The sequence below is a fragment of the Chelonoidis abingdonii genome, chromosome 7 (genome assembly GCF_003597395.2).
Source record: "Chelonoidis abingdonii isolate Lonesome George chromosome 7, CheloAbing_2.0, whole genome shotgun sequence".
Taxonomy (NCBI): domain Eukaryota; kingdom Metazoa; phylum Chordata; order Testudines; family Testudinidae; genus Chelonoidis; species Chelonoidis abingdonii.
This window is the reverse complement of record NC_133775.1, coordinates 28,948,432-28,972,174: the sequence shown is the minus strand read 5'-3', so window position 1 is coordinate 28,972,174 and position 23,743 is coordinate 28,948,432.

The following is a 23,743-nucleotide window of genomic DNA, read 5'->3' as shown; positions in this document are numbered from 1 at the left end:
GTGGCTCTGGTGGAGCATCCACAGGCATGCCTGCGGGAGGTCCACCGGAGCCGAGGGACCACCGGACCCCCCCCCTGCAGCCACGTCTGCGGGAGATCCACCAGAGCCGTGGGACCGGCGAACGGCAGAGTGCCCCCCATGGCGTGCCGCCATGCTTAGGGTGGCGAAATTCCTAGAGCCAGCCCTGGTCCTCAAGGAAACACTAGCTGTGGATTTTCCAAAGGGATCCCCCTGCCTGTCTCATTCACAGCAAACAGTAGCTGTGTTTGTTTTTTAGATAAGCAGCTCCAGGATCCCCGAGTTCACAACAAAACAAAGAGTGTAATCTTTAGTTAAAAGCATTATGGGAAGGTTCTGGAGGTCAGTTACAGTGTAGTAAGATTAATCACCATTTACATTGGCACCCCAGTGCTGCAGCACCAGCGCTGTTCTCTTTATTCCTCTTGTGGAGGTGGAGTACAAGCAGCTCTGTAGCCAGAGAGATACAGTGCTGTATGTGCCTTGCCAGTGTGGACGGGGAGTAAGCTACAGCACTGTAAAGCCACCACCAGCGCTATAACTCTCAAGTGTAGCCAAGGCCATTGTTGACTACCTTACACCATTTTAACTACTTACTGATGAAGTCAGATGTAGTAATGCAAATTGAAGTTAGATGCTGCTACTTATCAAGTACAGGCATATGCATGTCTTTGCTGAAAACATGGAAATCAAATTTGAAAATAAATGGCTCTGCTTGGTGAAATGTTTGACAGGAAAGAATATATGTTTGCAGCATTGCTTGACCCATGTTTCAAGGGCAGCACTGAAACCATAATTCTACTCTGTGGAGCCATAGATCACTGAGAAGATGGTCTCATGAAGAAATGTGGCAGACTAGGTCATCTTCCTCTTGTTGAACATCTTGGTCATATCAAAATATAGCTCATAAAACATTCACTGCACATGTACTTAAAATACCACTTCATGCAAAAGGTTTGATGACTAGAAGTTAGTGAATTATTTGCAGCAATTTACAGAGTAATTTTTTTTTCTTTTGGCTCATGGGATGTCCATGGTCAGCTAGCAGGAGCCTTTAAATTATTTGTTGTTTGAATTTATTTGATCATTTGTCTGTGGTTAGTTTTTTAAAATAAAAAATATTCACTTCTTTCTCCTTGCTATTCAAAATTGAAGCTGTGTTGGCGATTAGTTACAATTGTTTATAGAAGGCCTGTGCTATTTCTCCTATTCCCTGATTGGATGAAGTGTAGCACTTACATATAATCAGGAGAAGGACTTGAATAAGCCAGAGAGGCTTTTAATTAGGGCTGTCAATTAATCAGAGTTAACTCATGCGATTAACTCAAAAAAATAATAATTGTGATTTAAAAAATTAATAGCAATTAATTGCAGTTTTAATCTCACTGTTAAACAATAGAATACCAATAAAATATTTTAGATGTTTTCTACATTTTCATATATATTGTATTCTGTGTTGTAACTGAAATCAAAGTGTATATTTTTGATTATAAATATTTGCACTGTAAAAAAAAAGAAATAGTATTTTTCAACTCACCTCATACAAGTACTGTAGTGCAATCTCTGTCATGAAAATGCAACTTACAAATGTAGATTTTTTTGTTGCATAACTGCACTCAAAAACAAAACAATGTAAAACTTCTTTTTCAGTGAATCACTAAGAGACAAACAAGTTTGTTTACATTTACAGGAGATAATGCTATCCTCTTCTTATTTACAATGTCACCAGAAAGTGAAAACAGGCATTTGCTTGGAACTTTTGTAGCTGGCATTGCAAGGTATTTACATGCCAGATATGCTAAACAGAAGTTTTAAAAGAGCAACACTCTCATGTGGAAATTACAGAATCCGAGCCACCAAAAAAGAAAAACAATCTTCTGATGGCAGCATCTGACTCAGCTAATGAAAATGAACATGCATCAGTCTGTACTGCTTTGGATTGTTATCAAGCAGAACCTGTCATCAGCATGGACCCACGTTCCTTGGAATGGTGGTTGAAGCATGAAGGGACATATGAATCTTTAGTGCATCTGGCACGTAAATATCTTGCAATGCTGGCTACAGCAGTGCCATGTGAATGCCTTTTTTCACTTTCATATAACATTGTAAACAAGAAGTGGGCAGCATTATCTCCTTCAAATGTAAACAAACTTGTTTGTCTGAGCGATTGACTGAACAAGAAGTAGGACTGAGTGGACTTGCAGCCTCTAAAATTTTACATTGTTTTATTTTTGAATGCAGGGGTTTTTTGTACATAATTCTACATTTGTAAATTCAACCTTCATGATAAAGTGATTGCACTACAGTACTTGTATTAGATTAATTGAAAAATACTTTTTCTTTAGTTTTTTACAGTGCAAATACTTGTAATCAAAAATAAATATAAAGTGAGCACTGCACGTTTTGTATTCTGTGTTGTAACTGAAATCAATATATTTGAAAATGTAGAAAACATCCAAAAATATTTAAATAAACTGTATACTATTAATGTTTAACAGTGACATTAATTGCGATTAATTTTTTTAATTACTTGACAGCCTTACTTTTAATCTCTCCTGGAAATGTAGTGGTTAAGCAGAGAGCAGGTAAACAGGATTTTACATCTTAGATGATTTTAAAATATTTTCCCTTTTGGTCCATATAGGCCCCAGCTGATGGAAAACTTCTGCTACTGTAAAATTTGCTGGCTGAGTGCTAAGTTTAAACTTAATTTTACTTCATGCAAAGTAAATACAGGCTGTGAAGGGTATGATCAGATCTTTATCTGGCCTATTTAATTGTCTTTCTGTCACAGCTGTAGCCACAGAGTTCAGAAACCCTGTCCATCTCACATATCCCATCCCATGTAAAACATATAACTTTGTCTGTGAATAGCTATGAATGCACGTTTCAAAATTACTGTTTGTGAGCAGTTGATTGAATGAGCTTAAAATTAATTATTTTTACTTGGATTCAGCAGCACTAAAATATTGTACAACTGGTATAGAATAATATGGCTTCTATTTAAATCTGTATTGTGGAGTAGTAGTAGCCATGAGGATAGCGGATATTACTGTAGCTTCAGGTGGATTGTTTCTCTTCCTTATCCTGTGCTTCTCACTTCACCATCATGAAATCTGACTCCACCTTATGTGAGTGAAGTAAACTTTATCCTAATTAATAAATAACCTATCAGTGCTGCCAAACATTTCATTTTGTTAACACATCAGTTATCTTTTATATCCGCTAAGATATCATAAACTCAAAAATCATTTCAGATATTTCAACAGAGCTAGAAGAGCTACTTCAACACTCGTCTTTACATTTTTGTTATGGTGCAGTTCTCAGTATCTCAAAAGGTAAATAATATGTGACAAAATCTACTGACATTATGGAATCTTTGAGGAGTGTTTTTCTTTAAATATTAAACATTATTTTTGAAGTCATATGAACTATGCACAGTTGCACTCAACAATTTTCCCGTTAGAAAGGAAATATGCCATGCTCAGTCAATTTTTTTCTTTGATGTCCATGCATAATCATGTTATGTAGAATTTCTTTTTAACTGTGGTACTTTAGAATAAACTATATACAATTTCCATACTTCTTATTTTATTCTGAACTAAAGACAAGGATGATGTTTTGGGGTCCAGCTCACAAACATTATTTGCAGACTTCATGTTTTCTGCTTGCTTATGCACGCTTACAATGGATCTGATATGTACATAAAATTATTCTTTTCATTACAGAGGACGCAGGCAATCCCCAAAATTAAGCATATTAAAGCATAAATACTCAACTAAGTGTTCTGTATACATTTTCTTCCCCAAACAAACTATTTAAAATATTGGGGGAAAATCCCAAATGCAAAGCTTAAATTGACTTTGGTAAAGGCAGGTTCAGTGTTTACAGTATTCCCTCATCTACTGGTTTGCTTCAGCCTCCAATAAGAACAAAATACTTCTCTGAAAAGCAGAGCTAATATAAGGAAAATAGTTCCTTTAAACAAACTTTTGAAAAGGTGTGTGGCTTAGTGAAAGTTGCATTCCAGCAGAGTGGCACAGCAGGAACCTGAGGGGCCCATAACCAGAGGTCAGTGGATCACCAACAATTGCATAGCTCAAGGTGCTCCAATGACACAATCATTTAGCACATGGCTTTTGTGTCTATCCAGCAGGGTCTTTCATGTTGATTTTAGAAACTCCTGTGACAATACGAATTTTACATTGTGCCAGATCATGAGCCTTATTCTGCAGCCCTCACTGTAAAACCTCCATTCTTTGGACGCCTGGGGAAAAAATCCAAAATGCAATTTAAATATTCACATTTGGATGCTAGATTAATTATCAATTAATTATTAATTCACTCAGACTATATATGAAACAAGACTCACAGAAATACAGTTTAATGATCGATTTATATATAAATGTGTTCTCTATGGGATGGACTTTACAATTATGCTTCAGAAAATATTTATTTTTCTAGTTATCACTGTACTGATCACTGATTTAATAGTTTACAAAAAAAATTGCTATTTGCACCACATTTGTGGTGCTCCGATAGCATGGTACAAAATTTCCAAGGTGAAATGGAACACAGATTTCTTTGATGTACAGTCAAACCTCACAATAACACGCCCTGCCATAACACAAAATCGCATATAACACAATCATAAGTTGGCTCCCCTTTAAGGCCTAATACCAGTGGTCCCCAAAGCCATGGCGCCCACCAGAACATTGATGTGTCCCTGCCTAGTGCCCAGCAGGGGAGAGAAGCTGCGGCCCTGCGCCTGCCAGGGCCAGAGAACTCCAGGGCTGCGGGTGCCGGTGCTCTTTGTCCCCGGCAGGTACAGGGCCATGGCTTCTCTCCGGCTTCAAGAGGAGCCGCGGCCCATGTCTGCCAGGGACACAGAGCACCGGCACCCGCAGCCTCGGAGTTCTCTGTCCCCGGCAGGTCCAGTGCCGCGGCTTCTTTCCTCTGCTGGGCACTAGGCACTAGGGGCACTAGGTGGTGCACATCAATGCACCGCATTGGGGACCACTGACTTAAACTGACCAGCTTGAAACCCCGCTATACTGCGACCCCTCATTTATCGTGATGGAATTTTTTGGACCCCAAACCGCATTATAGCAGGGTTTCACTGTATTTTGGTAGACTTTCCATCTACTTATAGTGAGGTTTTCACACTATTTCTAGGACAGAAAGAAAGTTCACTCCCTTGGGCTGCTCAGCAGTTGGAGCTGATCCTCAGATACACCTGCATTCAGCAATGGATGTAACCCTCTGAAGCCCAATGTACTCACATGCAGTGGGCATGCCCTGACTGAATCTGGCCTTCCACTGCCCCTTGGGAATTTTGTATGAGTAAAGACTGAATGAAAACCCAGTCAAGAGCAGAGTTTTCGTTTATTATTATTTTATTGAAAGTGAATGAACTGAATAATGAATTCATGCCAACAATGATGACTGGCAAGTGATGTGCTGATAGAAAGTATGTGTAGGAAAATGTGAATTACTGGTATAGTAATATATCAAAAGTAACATATCCCAGAATATTGAATCTGGGAGCCAATTAGGAGAAATTGCATTCTCTGAGGTAGGGTAGCAGGGGTGAACAGGAAAGCATCTATACCCTGAAACACTGCCAATATCATTCTTGAGTTTTTTGTTACCTAGATAAGAGAGAAGCCATCTTTTATCTCCAGACAGAATAGAGGAAACTGAGCTATTACAAGAGAATTAATATTACAACCTGATGACAACAGCTCCTGCATGGGATGTCTGGCATTCCCATATGCATTTTTGTCTGAAAGGATGTCACATAAACTAGATGTACAAAACGGGGGGTAAAGTCTGTATCATGAATGAATCTGGTAGCCTCACTGTAACATAAGCCACGTAGCTTTGCAGAAACATACTGATATCACTCAGCTTTAGAATATCTCTATTAAATGAATATTGTACTCTATAATGAATGATAATACAGTTAGGGGAGCACTGACATGCTGAAAACAATTTTTTTTTCTTGTGAGGCCTGTTTTAACAAGTTGTAGGGTGAGATCCAGAGCCATGGTAATGATTTCTGTGGTACTCGGCCAGCTTACCCCAGCTGAAGATGCAATCCATATCATTTAGTTATGTTGATAACAGGACATGAAATTATTGTGACGTGATGTGACCGTCATCATCTGACATTAACACGCTGGATGAAATGCTAATTTCTGAGCCTATTTTGATTTTGTTTTGAAAGAGCACTTTATTTTCAGCAGAAAAAAAAAATCGGACCAGACACTAGTGCCCTAAATAATCATAGGTAATTAGTGAGTTCCTGGGGAAAAAATCCAAAGCCTTTATTACTACTGCAGATGGGCACAGGTAATAATGAGTAAGTCCCTACTTACAACAAAGTCTTAACCTAAAGAAAAAAACAAACAAAACCTTATTATAAGGGTATGACATTTCAAATGAAAATATAATTGGCTTGCTACATTTTTAGACTGCTGAAATATTATTGTTGTAACTTTATTATGAACATTTGAAATAGATATTATTGCAAAGCAGTTTTAATTCTCTCTTGTTCTCATTCTCATTGTTTGGCCTGCTGTCCCCCTCAGTGCCTCATTGGCCTAGAAATGGCTGTCAGTCTCTATTCCTCTAGCTACCTCTGTTTTGTTGAGTAGCACATTCTCTGCCTCTCTTGTGCAGTCTCTTCACAGTACTTTTCATAACCAGTTCAATTATCACATGCACAGAACTCCTTGTTTCTTGAGTGGCTTTTCTAATTTTGGAACTTTCGGTCCCCAGCCAGTAGAGTAATGAAGACTGGTTAGTCTTGGAACCTATACTCAAAGTAAAAGAGTTTTGCTAGCTATTTGCTGTGTTAAGATATTCACAAATGGGTTCTGAAAAATCATCCTGATGCAGAAGGTCTGAGAAAGGCCTTATCATTCCTGAAGCCCATAGGGCTTAATTCACAATTTTCTTTCTTGTTTTATGTCAGTGAAAGTCACATTGCCATAATGCAGTGGTGAAACATTGAATTTAGTTCATTCAAATGCATAAAGCCCAACTGATTGGGCTTTTTATGAGACACAAGCAAAGGATCTAGGAAAGCAAAATCCATTCCACTCACCTGATTCTAGGGCACAGAGCTGTAATATCACTGGGTACTTTGGAATAGCAGCAGCTGCTGTTGTTCTGCATCACCTGTATGGGAATTAGGGGCATTAGATATGTGCAGTGGAGGATCCTGCATTACCTCCTCTGACCTATTTCCATAAATCTGTACATCAGCCAATGTAGGGCCAGTTTGGAGACCTCTCTATAATGCACAAAGGTGTTATGTAGAGGCCCCCTGTATGGCTGTTCTGTCATCAACCTCACACACAGGTGCACCCGCCCTCCATAGCAGGGTGACTTTTACCTTTATTGCATTGTAATGTGCATAGCACTATACCTCATGCAGGAAGGCTCTCTGGGCAGAGGCAATTTTTATCTTTTGTATCACATCCTGGTCCCATTGGTTATCAGTGAAAGTTGCAGTATTGCTATGGCAACACCGTTTACTTGGTTTCTTGACATTCTGATTATGGAAAACAAGTAACAGAACAAAGTAGCAGAGCAACAGATGGCACTTTGGTATAAATCTAAATAAAGAAATAATAAATAGCAACACATACCTGCTGTAGATGATAAACACTTTCAATGCCTCTAAAATAATTCAGTGCAAATTGGACCCTTTAAGGATCAAAATCCCTACTCACTGCAACATGTGGACTTGAGTGTATCATCCAGACTGGTGGCTACCAAGATTTTGAACCAAGATGATGTGGTCTAAAGCATTCCTTTGAATATATTATCATCTTAGTGGCAAGATATTACTTTTTCCATTTTTATTAGATTATATTTTTCATATCTGCTGCGGATTATATTTCTTGTTTGCTGTGTTGTTGTCATTGTTTTGGTCCCAGGATATTAGAGAGACACAGTGGATGAATTAATATCTTTTATTGGGACAACTTATGTCAATGAAAGAGACAAGTTTCTGAGTTTACATAGAGATCTTCACAAGCATGCCTTCATGAGAAGAGCTCTGTGTAGGCTCAAAAGCTTGTCTCTTTCATCAACAGAAATTGGTCCAGCAAAAGATATTACCTTGCACGCTTCGTCTCACAGATTACATTGACATTAAATCATTTGCTGCCCTGGAAAGTAAAACAAGTGAGTTTTTTTTTAATGCAGTTTTAATTTACAAAACTGATACTGAAAAGCCACTACTGAACAACCTGCAGAACACACAGCTCCAGGAATAACCAAAAATAACATATCCTACAGGAACAAATTTTATAGCAGCCTGGGGCAGTATATTGGGTTAGGGCAGGATATTGGACACATGTTGGTCAGTTATGTTTCAGGGGAAAAAATGAATAAACAGTCTGCAAAAAAGATCTGAAATAGTAAATGTAGAAAATGTTGATGCAAGCGGGAGAAGCCAAACCTAATCTGCTCAGAGGTGCATCAAGGGATTTAAACTCTTCAACATAATGGACATAATAGATTGCTGGTGCCATCCAATCAGTCAGTCCTAAAGTAAAAAATGTTACAGCAGCCATGGAAAACATATTGAAACAAGTGAGCAGTCAAGAAGAGAATGGACTAGCATTTAACAGCCATAGATGATGATAGCATCCCACTTTCACTCCATATGGGAGACCTGGAGAAAGGCATTGCCTCCTTAAAAGAAAAAAATAGGGGGAGTTCGAGAGCAGGAGTTGTCAAAGTAACGTCAGGCTTTTTGGATCTCCCAAGAGCTAAGAATGCTCAGGCCCGATGGTGTAGTTTGGAAAATGGATCCCAGCTGCGCTTTCTAATCGCACTCACTCTCTCCTCTAATTAAGGAAGCTAACTGTAATACAACAATGGATAAACTTGGGGCAGATGTTAAAAGGTGGGGAAAAAACTATCCCTAATTTGGCATGGAAATAACAGACCATCTGTACACTAGTAACAACATATTTCACTCATTTCAAGCCCTGCTAAGTAACACAGAATGCAAAACTTAGGTTCTGTTTTTCTTTAAATACTTGCAAATGTGCAGTATGGTAGCCGTGTTTAATGTTAACATCAGACAATACTTCACCTATATTATCCGTGACAAGATTCTTAATGTTCTCTAGATAAAGCTGTACTGCTTGACACTGAACTTATAATGCATCAAATGGATAAAAGGCTTATTGCAAAATCTAGATGGAGGAAGACGTAAGAATCAAAATCTTCCCCAAAGAATGGGAAATATGTCTTCAAAATGTTAAGGCTGCCACTAATTACTGTGGATTTCCTGTACATTGGATTTTTCATCAGCAAGATAACCTTGTCTCATGGAGAGAGTAAACATTACTTTGAGGGCTGATACTTTTTGCAGTTAAAGCTGGACAGACAACAGATTTTTTGGTTTGTTGGCAATTTTGAAAAGTAAAACAAACACCCCAGAACCTTTGAGGTCAAACAAAAACATTTTGCTTTGATTTTGACCATTTTGAAACAAAAAGTCATTTTAATTAGAAAAATTGTTAACTGTTTCAGCTGCTTTTTTCGTTTTAATTTTTCTTCAGACAAACAATTCTGTGATGTCATGAATTTGGGGACCATTTCGGTGTCAATGAATCTGCATTTTTCACAGAAAAATTTCACCCAGCTGTATGTGGAGTGACTGTAATAACACCACTGAGTCAGAAACGTTGGCCACGTATGTAAGTTCCCAGGCTACTTGCAGGACATTAAACCCTGGTACAAATTGGGGATTTATTCATATTGGGGCCAATCCTATCCCAGCCTCCACAGTCTCAGTGAATGCCTTCCTTAACCGCAGATCCAATTCAACATTATGCCACATTTGCAACTCCCTGATCCTGGAGCCAGCCAGGGACTGGTTTGACCTGAGAGCAGTAAATCCCACTGGGATTGTTCCAGCAGCTAAAGACTTTCACAGCACAGTGATACTCCAGCTTGTCTCTCTCTCTCTCTCTCACACACACACACAAAATATGTCCTCTCTTGTTCAGGTGGAGGGATGTCATAGTTAATTAGGGATTCATTCAGATGGGGAGAATAGAGCTGACTGACTCAAGCAGCTTTAAGGCAGTACGTAGGAAATAAAGTGGATTTGGAGGGTATGCATTTCACCTGCATAGGGCTTAGCTCCACAGGGCATGAGTGGACTGTGGATAGGACAAGGCTGAGGGATCCATTGCTGTGAGGATCTTCTGATATCTGTGGTATGCTGGGGGGCAGCAGTTTTATGAAGAAATAACTTGAGATGCAGTGTGCAATAGACCTTGAAAAGCCGCCATTTATTGCCACACACTGAACTAACCAACAATCAGCCAAAAACGGCAGAAGTAACCCTAATAATCTAACTCAGTTGCCATAGCAACAACAAGATTCTATTATTACGACAACCAAATACACAACAATATCTTCCCTTGGCCTCTGGGCTTGTTAGGATGTTCAAGGACTCATGCATCTACCCGTTGGCTGTTCAAGTTGGTGGCTGCCCCTTTGTGTATATCAGAAAAGTTGCACTGTTCCACTCAGAGCAATGTAGCAAAGGTTATCCCAGATTCCACGTTGCAGCATTTCTCAAGCGTCAGCTGTACAGCACACCCCGTGGCCAGCACAGTCCCAGTGACTGCGTAAGAATGATAATGTTGATCTTTGCTATTTAAAAATCAGGAAGCAAAGAAACTTGTTTCCTAAAACAGTTAAATGCTACTGAATAAAAAAGAAAAACCCTAAAAAAATATTTTTCCTGCCATCCTCTCATATTGCCTTTCCTGCTGCTCCTCATTACCCAAATTGCTCACTCTTATTTGATGCTGGAAAGATCCATGACCTCACCAAAGTAAAATTTGCTAACTCAAACCATTATCGTGTGACTCAAAGGGCTGAGGCACATCTGTCAACACTCCTGTGCTGGGTCACCACAAACATCTGATTATGATTTCATAAACAAAACTATTTCTCCAATGATTTTTGAAAATTCTCTAAGTGGGCAGCGAGAGAGGATAATGGGCAAGGTTGGCCTAAACACAGGAAGTTAAACTGCAGTGTAAACCCTTTTTTTGTGGTGAATTAATGAACGAAAGGCCAAACACGAAAACGAAATAAACAATTTTTTAAAAATTTCAGTTGAGGTCTAATAAACAGTAAAATTCTGTAATCGGTCAAGGTGTTTGGCAAATTTATTCTTTAATTTTCACTCAGGCAAATGAGTGAGATGATATACTGACTGTTTCGTTCATATGATGGAATAGACTGATATGGGGCTATCCCAAACTCTATTGAAATCATGAATAAGAGACTCCCCTTTCACCTGAATTGGCTTTGAATCAGACTTTCTATTACTGTATTTAAAATTCTTACAATCTGACATCTGTATATATATTTTAGAAAGGGCAACTTGTGAATATGAGATACTGGATGGATTATTTCTCCATTCATTATTCATAGATAAAGTTTAGCCTCCCTGGGCATCTATTTATTTTCCTTCACCTTCATATTCAGTCTTTGTCTGTTGCTCCTGCTTGTTAATATCATCTATTTATTTAACTACTTCCTGTGTTTAACTTGTGTTCATATTTTTTCTTGTCATTATGGAAATAAACACTAATGTGTGACTTACTTGTGCTTTTATTTTTTGCATGCATCTCATTTGTAAACACTGTATGCAGCACTCATTCCAATTTAATGAATTTGCACTTCATTTGTATGCTGTGAACTATAAACACAGATTTGCATGTTTCGTGTTCCTTATTCTGGAATCTTGAAGTCCTTTCTTTACCGTACTCCAGAGCCTTGATAGCCTTGTATTCTTTTAATAGAATTCTATACTCATACTTTGTTTTTCTGCTTTCAGTTACTTTAGTTTTTAGTAAGTGGTGTCTATGTATAATATGGTCCGCAGGAGGAATACATACGAAAGTCTGTACTTGTTGCCAAGGATAGTGGATTCACCTTTCATGAACCTACTTTGACTATTTAACTGGGCACTTTGCATCTTGAGTAACTGGACATTTATCTTTGTATATTTGTGTGCAACCACTTTTTTTTTTAACAATAGATAGATACTCTCCCATACATACAATGTCTGCTCTTTGCATATATGAACTGGAAAAATATTTTTATAGTCTGTGTGTGTTTTCTTCATTTTTTTTTCAGTTTTGATAGACTGTAAATGGCAAGATTTAGTATTTGCAAAATGACTCCAATGCCAGTTTTTCCATATGACACACTCCTTTTTGTAACTCCGTAGAACGTTTATACCAATCAGCACACTGGAGCTGTAACTGAGGGTATAACCAGTATTTATAGGTTTTCTGTACACTTTTATTACAACTGTGATATTAGATTGATGGACTATTTCCATCTTGTTCCCTGTCAATTGTACACTGAGTGGATATGTGACAGTGTGATGGATGTGTGACAGTGCTGCTGTAGAGAGATAGCTGTAGAAATAACAATGGTATAAACCTTAAAATGCTGCTAATCTCATACAATTGTCTTTAATTTCTTTTAATCTAAAATTTAACAAAATCTAACACCCTAAGAATAGAGAGATGAGGAGGTCAGTGGGTTTGAGAAGCGGTGTGAGAAAGATGACACTCATTTTTGATGGCGCAAAAAGAGTGATTATCTGCTTTAGAGGAAGAAGTTCTCCAGAAAGTTTTTACAGAGAGAATATTGTTATGCTCTAGACAATGCCAAAGGTTAGTATGGCTAGAAAGAAGATGTATTCTCCAAGGAGAGAGTACGGGGAAAGGGCTTGCTCTTTCACAGCATATATCCAGGTCTTGCCCGGGAAGAAGGATGAACTTACCAGGGAACAGGCATTTAGAGGCTGTATCAGAAAAAAATGCTTTCCTGGGCAAGCCAATGTTTCATTTGAACACTTAAGGGCTTAAGATTTATTTACTGTTTCAAAGAACTTGGGGTGTCCTCTCTTGGTAGATGAGAGGAAATATTTTCCACCTTGTTTTGACTCTTGAAATGTTGTCAATTATTTTATTAAGTCAGTTGTGTATTTCTCAGCACTGTGAGAAAAGTTCAAGATACTGAAAAAAGATGCCAGACCTTTGTATATCTACTGCTGCAGTCATAGCATGGTGAGAATGCTGATTAATGTAAGGGCAAGCAAATGATTGAGAGGAGAGAGGTCTCTGTGACAGGCAAAGGTCTCAAAGAATTAAAAGGTGTGACCACCCTGGAAGTCAATGGGAAGACTCAGCTGACTGCAGTGGAGATCGATCAGGTCATCAGTAAAGAAGTTTACAACCAAAGAGGTTGGCAGAAACAGTCAATTTTAAGGGGAAAACTAGGGAATCTTTGTAGAAAGTTAACATTGTGGTTATGAATATGCACATTTATGCTGTAAGCCTGATTTTGAGAGTTACACTCTTTCAACAGGGGAACAGAAATATATGATGTGACCCTTGGGTGCAATCACAACTATCCAACATAGCTTCGTTTTTAATATTGAATATTCACAATGAAGAGGTCTCATGTACCATCCACAGAACGCAGATTATTTGCAGAAGTTATTTGGTGAATAATTTAGAACAATTAATATTTTTGTTACATTTATGGTCTGTTTGCCGATTAAAAAAAAAAGAAGCAATTAATTGGCTAAATTATTCATGAAGAATTATTCGCCCAACTGTTTTTGCTGAAATTGTTTTATGCTGTAATCTCAAATACATTATCATTATAAGCATACCAAAAAGACTTTCCAATAAAAATGTGCACATCTTTTGGGAAAGGTAATGGAATAAATATGGCTTTTACAGCAAATATAAGAATTGGCTCTCCTTTGAAAAACGAGGGTCCAAATGCAGCTGTGATTCTAGGCATAACTTCATGGAAGTCAGCAGAGTTTCACCTGCTTATGTCAGGCTTGTATTCATCCCAATATGACTAAATATATAGAGGCTTTAAATACAAGATAAGATGCACATCCAGAGTCTTTGAATAATATTGACAAGAAGTGGAATTGATCTTGAACCAAGTTGGTGTTGAAATAAGAGCTGCATACTTGAAGAAGTGATACTGGGACCATGAGCCTCTGACAGCACAGTTAATAAAGGAACAGAAAGCAGTGAAGACATGGAAAACAGAACCAAGGTGTGCAAATTCTCAGAGGTAGCAATCCTCAAACAAAACCTGAAGAGGGGAATATGTGTACTTTTCTCATCTGAATGACTCTCAGTTCTGAGACATACTTGGTCAGGAAACCTATCTTAACCTGGAGATTAGCAGAAACCATTTGAGGTATGCATTACAAGATGAAACTTTGTCACATGGATACATTTGATCATACTGCAGATTTATTTGATAATGAAGATTTTAAAAAGTAAATAGTTTCAAGGATTAAAATAAAGATATTCCACTGTGCAAATATTCTGTATTGGGTGGACTGTTTCTCTTTGTTTCTTTCTCATGGATTTCAGCGTGATGCCTTTGATACTGTTGCAGCCATTAGTCCTGTAATGGAGCAATGAGTCTGCAATCCATTTAAATGTAAGAGATTTATATTCTTTATACTTTCTTTCTCAGTAGGAATTTGTGTTTATAAATTCACTACTAAGTATGTGTTGCACAATTACAAGTACAGTCTGTGCCAGCACAGGTGGTGGTAAAGCCAGGGCAGGGGCAGGGAATGAAGAGGGTACTGAATCACTAGCCAAAGAGAAAACTGGCTGGCAAAATAACCTAAATTCACAAAAATAAAGGAATGTAGAGCATCCTGTAGACAAATAATATCACAAAAACCAAGGGCCCTAAAACTGATGCTCAGAGCAAGATGCTCAGCTGGTGTGGATTGGCATAGCGCCATTGAAGTCAATGAGGCAAAGACACCAGCTGAAGAACTGACCCAGTACATATAAAATACAGATGGATCCAGTATAATTTGAGTTCAGTAGAAATATATTTTGGTGAGGAGAATGAGAGCAGGACTGCAGAGAACACTGCCTCTGTGGGAAATTACATATTCTTTCCATCTACCTTTTCTCGTGCTCCTGAGGATTGGCTGAAATCTGCAATTGCAATTATGCAAGCAATAATGCTGGAAAATTCTTTCTGGCTGCTTTTGTGCTAAACTTCTGGGAAATGCATTATGTGCTAGGGTTCATTTTAACTTCTTAATCTCACATCAATCCCTGCCAAAAAGACAGTGCTAAGGTGAAGCAAGGGTTGAGAGGACATATATTCAAACCGTGAGATCTGTTTTAAGTTTAAGCTTAACTCTGAATTTCTTGTCTCTGTGCTAACTCCAACTTTCCTGTATACATTTTTACCCATAAACTACTGATATTTAATATGAACCACAAATTCTCTTAATGTTTTTGCCTTGCTATTTCCTTATGCTTTTAAATAGCTCTCACCAGTGAGAGCTGCTGTTTTGGGGGCACTCCTCCACTGGGGGTTTGTGCAAGCTAAATCAACTCTGAATTTCAGGGTGAACAAATATTTATTCACCTTTTTAGTGAGCAGGTGGTGCTTTTGTGTGTTTGTTATGCCTTCATAAAGCAGAGAACATAGAGATACAGCTCAGACTCTCTTTTCTGGTGTCTCACATTCCGAGTTCACCCTGTGAACTCTAGTGTGGCCTAAGCACTGATAAGATTCAAGGAACTGCAAATACCTAACTGGTTTAAAATTAGTTATTGTGTTGTGAAAACATGAGCAGTTTGTAGGTGGTGTTCTGATGTCCCTGATCTTAATTTCAATGCAGTTTTAAAAAGAAAATTCCATTGTAGTGATGTCAGAATGAAACATAGGGATTAGAATTTATTAGATATTTGCTTCACATAAAGCATTCAACCAAATGCATGGTTAGTTCTAAGTGTGTGTTTACATGAGTTAACCTAGGCCAATGTCTTGATGTCATTTAATTTACATCAGTGGTTTCACACGAAGGATGCATTTGGTTCCTGTACAACTACTGTGTCCATTTTTGCTGGAAGTATCTAAGAAGAAATAAATAAATTATTTTTAGTTGCAGCTCATATTCTAGCACCAACATTTTTTATTTATTCTGGAGACAGAGCTGTGCAGAGAAGAAACTAGACTATTACTAAGAAAAGTTGTCTGGAATTTGGCTAAACTGTTATTTCAGTAACTGGAATCTCATTTCTACATTTAATAAAAGGTAAGCATTATGTTTGGGATTTCCAAGAGAGTGTCTTCAGTTCACAACAGAACTCAGTTTTCGTCACCAGAAAGAAGGGAACTAAAAGAGAACTGTTTGAACAGAAGATCTGGAGTTCTGTGTATAATGAGGAATCTCTTGTATTTCTCTGGGATAGAAAAAGTCAAATCTCTTTGTTGAGCAAAGAAATGTTTACTAAACATGTAGCTAGAATACTTTAGCTTTGTTCAATAATAAGTGGATCATTAACGACAGATAAAATATATCTACCAAGGACATGTTTAGAGTGATGTGTACATTGTAAATCCAGCTCAATTCTTTTCTTTCCTTCTCCAAGCAAAATAGTTCACTGAGTCAATCCTCTATTGTCCCAACCCATTTACAGTTTTCACTTATGAAAAGTCACAAGGGAAAACATGACTGGATTTTTAAGTTCTTTTTATATAAGGAGAATTTGATTATGCCCTAGTAGCTGTCTCTACAAGGATGCTCTGATAAAACCCTTAGAGTGAAATCCTTTCTCCTTCTATCCATGCCAATATCAAACCCAGATAGACCTCTTTGGGTTGGGATGGTCTTTTGGGGCAGGAAAAAAACCCTTTGTTATCTCCCAGCTTTGGGCTGGCATCAGAGATTACCTGCAGCCATGGGAGGCTAATCTGCCTAGTGGCAGATCCACTGCACCCATCTCTTTTCCTCCCACCATACCATTTGACTGGTGTTTTGGAGGGATCCTCTGTAGAGCTAAGCTCCATGGCATATAGGATGTCTGGATCCCCTACCCAGTTCCCAAAATCCTATCCTTCCCCATGCCCTCGAGGCATTTTAGCAACAAATGTCTATAGTTCTTCACAACTACAGAGAAGAGGGGCAGAATTTTACCTTTAGAAGTCTAGATGATGTAATTCAGGTGGATTAACTGATTCATTAACATTTTAAAAAATGGCCCAAACCTTAGCAAAGATGGCAATCCTTTACTGATGCAGGGTTGGATGACCCTGGAATCCTTTCCAACCATACTACATTTTCTATGGTTCACATCTGGAAGATCTATATCAGTGATACTCAGACCTCAGTGGTTCAGTAGCCAAATTAATGATCAGCATTACCCCAAAAGAGCCACAATAATGTAAATTCATTATTTCATTTACTATAGTATTATATACTCATATTTAAACAGTATGACAGTGTATTAGTGTATATGTGTGTATATATATAAATTCTTACAGCAAAATGACTGACCAAATATTATTATTTTATCAACTACCATTGGTTAACACCTTAGATTGGTTAATAATTAAATCGCACAGTGCTTTAATATCATGTGCTGCAAAGAGCCCCAGGAGACTCAGTAAAGAGCCTCTTGAAGCATGCGAGCCTCAGTCTGAGTATCACTGATCTATATGGTTAAACTAATTCACCAGATTTCTTTCATGAGAACGAAAGGAGAACCCTTTAGGGATTCTTTCTTAAATTAATGCCACATATAGCTAATCTACTCCCAGGCCACAAACATTGTTATCTGGGGAGTTAAAATTGACAGAATCTATCATTTAGTTACTATTTATATGTGATGCATTCTTATGCAACAGATCTGTGTGAAATAAGTTGCAACTACTTATTTTAATGATGATAAAAATAACATTACTATAATAAAACCTATTTTTTTAATTCTAGCCAGCCCTGCAGAGGTAAGACGAGATAAGTTTGATTTTCTTCCTTCTAATGTGTTGCCACGGAATTGTTTACTAAGTTCCAATCAGTTATACCTGTGCAGTCCCATTTCCTACAGGAAGGTTGTTTCAATAAAACTGAGGGAATACTTGACTTTTTGAAACTAGGCTACATTTTTGGGGCTTGTAGTCAGAGAACAAACCATATCTGAAAGGCAATAAACATGAAACCTGCCAATGTTATTTTTAAAGAGCCACTTTTTGGAATAGAATTGCACTTTGAGAAAACATTATAGAACTCTAAACATTCTGATAGATTTTAGAGTAAGCAAATGCACAGGAAATGGCTCCCAAATAGCCAAAGACAGTGAGCGCCTCAAGGCCACATTATTTATTCTAAATTGAAATATTTTTTTTAAAAGTGAACTTACATTTATTTCCTTGTAAATACACAATTGCCATAGGCATAAAATCTTGTTTCCTATGTAAGAAATTGCAACATGAACCTTCTAAATAGACATTTTTCACAGAGTGCAGCAGGCTAAATCATGTTTGGTGTTTTGTAGGTAAAGTTATTTTGGAGGTCTGGCAAGACAAATAAACAATAGGTTTGTTTTTTTTAAAACAGATCAATATTTGAACCCCCACTCTGCTCAGTACTCCTTTATGTGATTTATCTCAAACTTTCCAGAAAAGTCAGACCTGGGATACACCACTGCAGGCAAATTTTCAGATACTTGTTTGATTTTGGTGAAATTAATGAGAACGTGTGAAAACTTGGCTTGTAATTAGAAACTAGCTTAAACTTTAAATATGGGCAGGTGTTATTAAAGTGTTGTTCATCAACTGCCACAGGACTTAGTATCTTGAAGCAGGTGAGGCTCTGATGTTTAATTTTATGCAATGTGTAAAAAGCTTAGACAAGTTCACCACTGTGCTGTATTCTGTACTTCATAAAGTCAGACTTATTTGAGGTTATTTTCACTGTAGTTTGTAAGACGTGGATTATAGGAGGGGAGAAAGGTTGTACCTTTTTATTTGCAGCTTCTGAAAACATTGCAGCCTTCATACAACATTGCTCTGAGGAGAAACATAACACCCTTATATGTTGATCCTTGAATTTCACTAGTGTTTCAAAATAGCCAAATAAAGTAAATGGTTTGTTATCACAGTCATAAATATTTACATCCAGTGATGACACATATATAAAGCGTGTACAGTGACAGCATAATTTTAGCTGCTATCCACAAAGATGTCAATAGTTCTGTTATCTCTTAAAGGTTCACAGTGAATGACTCCTGAATGGGAACACGCAGTTGAGCTGTTTACTTTGTTCTAATTGGCTATTACTAAAGCATTACTTAATTAAGGGATCTGGCTTGAATACTACATCTGTGTAAAAGAGCCTTTTCCTGGGTTATACTCCATTCATGGGACATTAGTGAAAATTTATTGAATTGACTTCTAATCCACACCATATTATGGGATGAAACTAAGAGCCTGGCACTGCCTGTGTATCTAGGCAGGCATTAACATTTGTTTTCCGGGTTCTTTTTGAATGTGATGCCATGAGGACGGGCCCTTTCAATGCTTGCTGTGAGTAGGCATCTAGTAGCTATTTACTAGAAGGCTCTCAGAAGAAAGGGGGAGTTGTTTTCTCTGTCCATCTATTAGTCCTGTGTTTTGTTGCTATAATGCAGACTACAGTAGAAAAAGATCTTCAACCAACCTTGTGCTCATGTAATCCAGGCCTTTCACATGTTAGCCGTGAATAAGGCATGCTCTTTCAGTGGAAATGACTAACTGGGCAATAGGGTTTATTAAAGTAAATAGGGCAGTTGGATATAGTCTTCAACTGTGCCAAGTTGATATGTAATGCTGTACTATGAATCTGGGCTGTTTGGGGAAAAAGAGGCCGTAAGGATGATTTCTTTCATATATCCCAAATGAAACATGGTAAAACTATTATATATTAATCTTTTAACTCCTGTGAGCATGTGGTATTTTACTATTCCACTTCATCCATCAGATCTGATTTGAACCATCTTTTTTTCTAATGATACCAGGATGACATTGTTGGTATTTTCTGTCATTTAATGCTGGAACTAATTCTGTCATCAATATTAGCTGATGCTGGAACCGGAAGAGTAAAGACAGGATCTATGAATGAATTCTCATTGCCCCCTTTTCTGTATAAGAAGGAAAATGATGAGCCACAAAGGACTCTGTGCCTAGGCTGATGGTATATTTACATTGTATATTTGCACTCTACTGTTTGCATTTTCAAATACAGATATTATCAGAAAATGATAATAACTGAGTGAATGTATTTGTGATTGCATTTTCTTACCAAAGGACATAGCTAGGTATGACTTACATTGAGTTAACCACGCTTGGCAGCCAACAAATCCTCCCCATTGAGTTGTAACACACTGTGGCAAATTGCCGGTACTGTTCTCGGGGTCTCGCGCTTTCTCTTCTCTGGGGTAGGTTCAGGGCGATATTGCTTGCCTCTGAACCAGTTCTTAATCACTCCCCTAGTGTCCTTGGAGGAGGGGAGTGGAGAGGGAGGGACCTGGGCCCGCCCTCTACTCCAGGTCCCAACCCAGGGGCCCTGGGGTTGTGGTGAACCACTTGACTAGCGGTTTCTTCCCCTGGGTTACTTCCCTCTCATACCCGTCAGCATGTGAAGGGCTTCTCGCCTCTCTTCTATACAAGCCTGGTGCCCCTTACCTAGGGTTTCTGTTGGGCTTCCCAATCCACCGCAGCACTCCTCCAAACCTTCTATTTCTCTCTGGACAAACTCTTCTCTTCTGCAATCTGCACTCTGCTCTAATCCAACCTTTCTCCTTCAACTACCACCCCCTGTCTGACTGAAGCAGGGGTTTATATCCCATGACTGGAGTCAGGTGCTCTAAATGGAGTCAGGTGCTCTAAATGGCCACAGCTGTTCTAGTTAATCTAAAGCAAACCTTCCTCCCTTGGCAGGGAATAAGGCCCCCTGCTAACACTCTCATGCTGCCCTCTGGCCATGCTGTATCACAACACATAGAGCTGGACCAATGACATAGGAGTCATCGGGCTGCCTGTTGGGGTTGTCGGTGACAACAATGTCGGGATTCATTGAGCTGGTGCTCTTGGAATTCAGCTCACTGGTTGGATCATTAGCTTCCCTGACTGCTGTCAGGTACTGGCGGGTGGCGCAGTGAGGACACTGATCCATTGTCATTAGCTGTTGCCACCTTGTATTCGGAGGCAGAGTACTGTGCACCAGTGCAGAGCCGATTGTCACACACCAAACTGGTGGATACACAGTTACATGTCGCCATGTGTATTATCTCCAGCACCTTGCATTCGACTCCACTCCCTGGCTCCCAGTTCTGAGTACTATTGTTCCTCCTCATATCAGACAAGAGGTTGCCACTGGCAAGTTACTGGAGAAAGTATGTGCCAACCCAACCCTGCCTCTGCACTAGGACCTTTTTAAACCACCAGCTGCACATTTGCCAACACGTCACCCATTATGGTCTCATCTGCCACGCCAGGATGTAAGGGCAGAAACACGTTGGTGAGAGGAATGGATATCTGTCATAATACTCAACCAGTCCGTCTTCGCCAACCCCCAAATTTGCCCCCCTGGTTTTGACCTGCCCCATTGCCAATGGTCCATGTTAAACAGGTTCTGGACTGGGCAAGATCTCTGTGCAATTAACCAGTATCACTGGGGCCTTCATGAAAGCCCTTTGTGCAGCTGCGGCGCAACACAGATGATGACGCATGTTGTCGATGAACGCCTGCTGACTAGGTTCAGCAGTGACCTAGAAGAACTGCAGCACACCACTGAAGATGCCATTGCTTGGCTAGACAACTATACACATGCTAAATAAATGATTTACATTTTAAAAACATCTATTCCTCTCTATTCCCAAAAACAGAGTGTGTGAGAGATAGTTGACAATTGGGAGTACAGAGTTTTAAGTACTTGAGGCAATCCCAGTACCTAATTCTTCCAAATTATGAACAAAACTTTAAACTTCAGAAGCCTGAGATCACCAGGGTGACATCATGGCCCAATTGAAATCGATGGGAATTTTGCCATTGATTTAATTGGTGGCAGAATTTCAACTCTAGTCTTCACTGAAACTGAAACACTAGGCCCAAAGACAATAGGGCTTATATTCCCTCTGCTGTGGGGCACAGTAGGGAACAAAAACAAGAACAAATAGCATAAAGTCCCTGATCCATGAAAGGAGGTGGGGGGGCTAAGAAGACATGCTCTCAGTTCCTTCTTTTAGGTGTATAGAAGCTCTTTAGTGCCCACTCATAGATTCATAGATCTTGGTATTCAAGGAGAGAGTGAGGACTGGTGTGGGGGAGCAGACCAGAGCTGCGAAGCAGGTGTTCCGTACAGCATAGGTCCTTCACAATAATTTGAGAATATATGTAGGAGTTAATACTTTTTTGGAGGCAGTATTAATTTCCATACTGTGCCTGTCCCCATAAATTACCAAAATAAGATGACTGTAATTAACCAAATTAGTTTCTCTCCAATTAAAAATCTAGCTTTTTTTTTAAAATTAAGAATTCTGTAGCCATATTAATGAGCTGTTAAAATATTTATCTCCATTCACGTGGATCAGTTTTACAATATTATGAGACCCAAGCATAAAATAATGTCACCATCCTTTACCAAAATGATAATGAAACTATGAACATCGTGGTTCATTCTTCTCTGACTCCCTGCCTAAGAAAGAAGACTGCTGGAAACACCTGAGAAACAGAAAGATTGAACTAAGGGAGAAGGGCTGAACCCAGCCTAGAAAGTTGTCTAGCTTGTAAAAGGAATAACTGGAGTTTTAAGCTGCAAGCAAGTGCAGCTTGCCTTCAAGAATCTCTGCAATCTTCCTAAAACAACATTTAGGGTGAGAATTTGCTACACATATCCAATTTCTTTAGTATATTAAGCTTAGATTGCGTGTTTGGTTTATTTGCTAGATAATCTGCTTTGATCTGTTTGCTATCTCTTATAATCACTTAAAATATATCTCTTGTCATTAATAAACTTGTTTTGTTTGGTCCAAAACAAGTGTGTAGAAATCATAACTTGGGGCAGAAAGCTGTGTATGTGCCTCTCCACGTTGATGGAGGGGGCAAATTTCATGAGCTTATGCTGTACAGATCTCTGTGCAGCACAAGTTAGTATATTTTTGAGTTTACCCTCCAAAGTGGGATGTGCACATGAGTAACTTGGCAGTTCCTTAGCTGATCTCAGCATCTGTACGAAGCTGCAGCTGGGTGTGTCCCTACCTGTATGTGTGCTGGTAAAGTGCAGTCTGAAGGCTGAGGGCTTGGCAGGCTGCACAGCAATACAGTGTAAAGGGAACCCAGGTTTGGTGGATCAGGCAGGCTCAGTGGTACCCCAGTCTCAGGTGGCACCTCAAGAGTTGGGGAGGAACCTGTCACAACAGGCAAGTGACTAAACACATTCCCTTGATCCTGAAACACCCAATCAATTGTCAGTGGAAACTCTAGTATCAACAGAAAAAAAGTCTATAGGGATATCTTTTTTTTTTTTTTGCTGAAACCCTTAGTTTTTCATAGTGGTAGATGGACTGCATATAGATCTTGGCTTAGATATGCTACTTCCACATTTTGGTCTCTAGTGACCCATTAAAATGGTCTTAGCACATTCACAAGACTTTTCATTACAGGCGACTCCATTTGTAGAAGTGATTAATCAATATCATATTCAAATGAGAGCATATGTAGAGGATGCCTCCGTCTATGTAATATGCAGGGTTTTAGCTGCTAACTACATCTTGAATAAGTTTGTTTGTGGGCATGTAGCATTCTTCTTGGATTTTTTTTT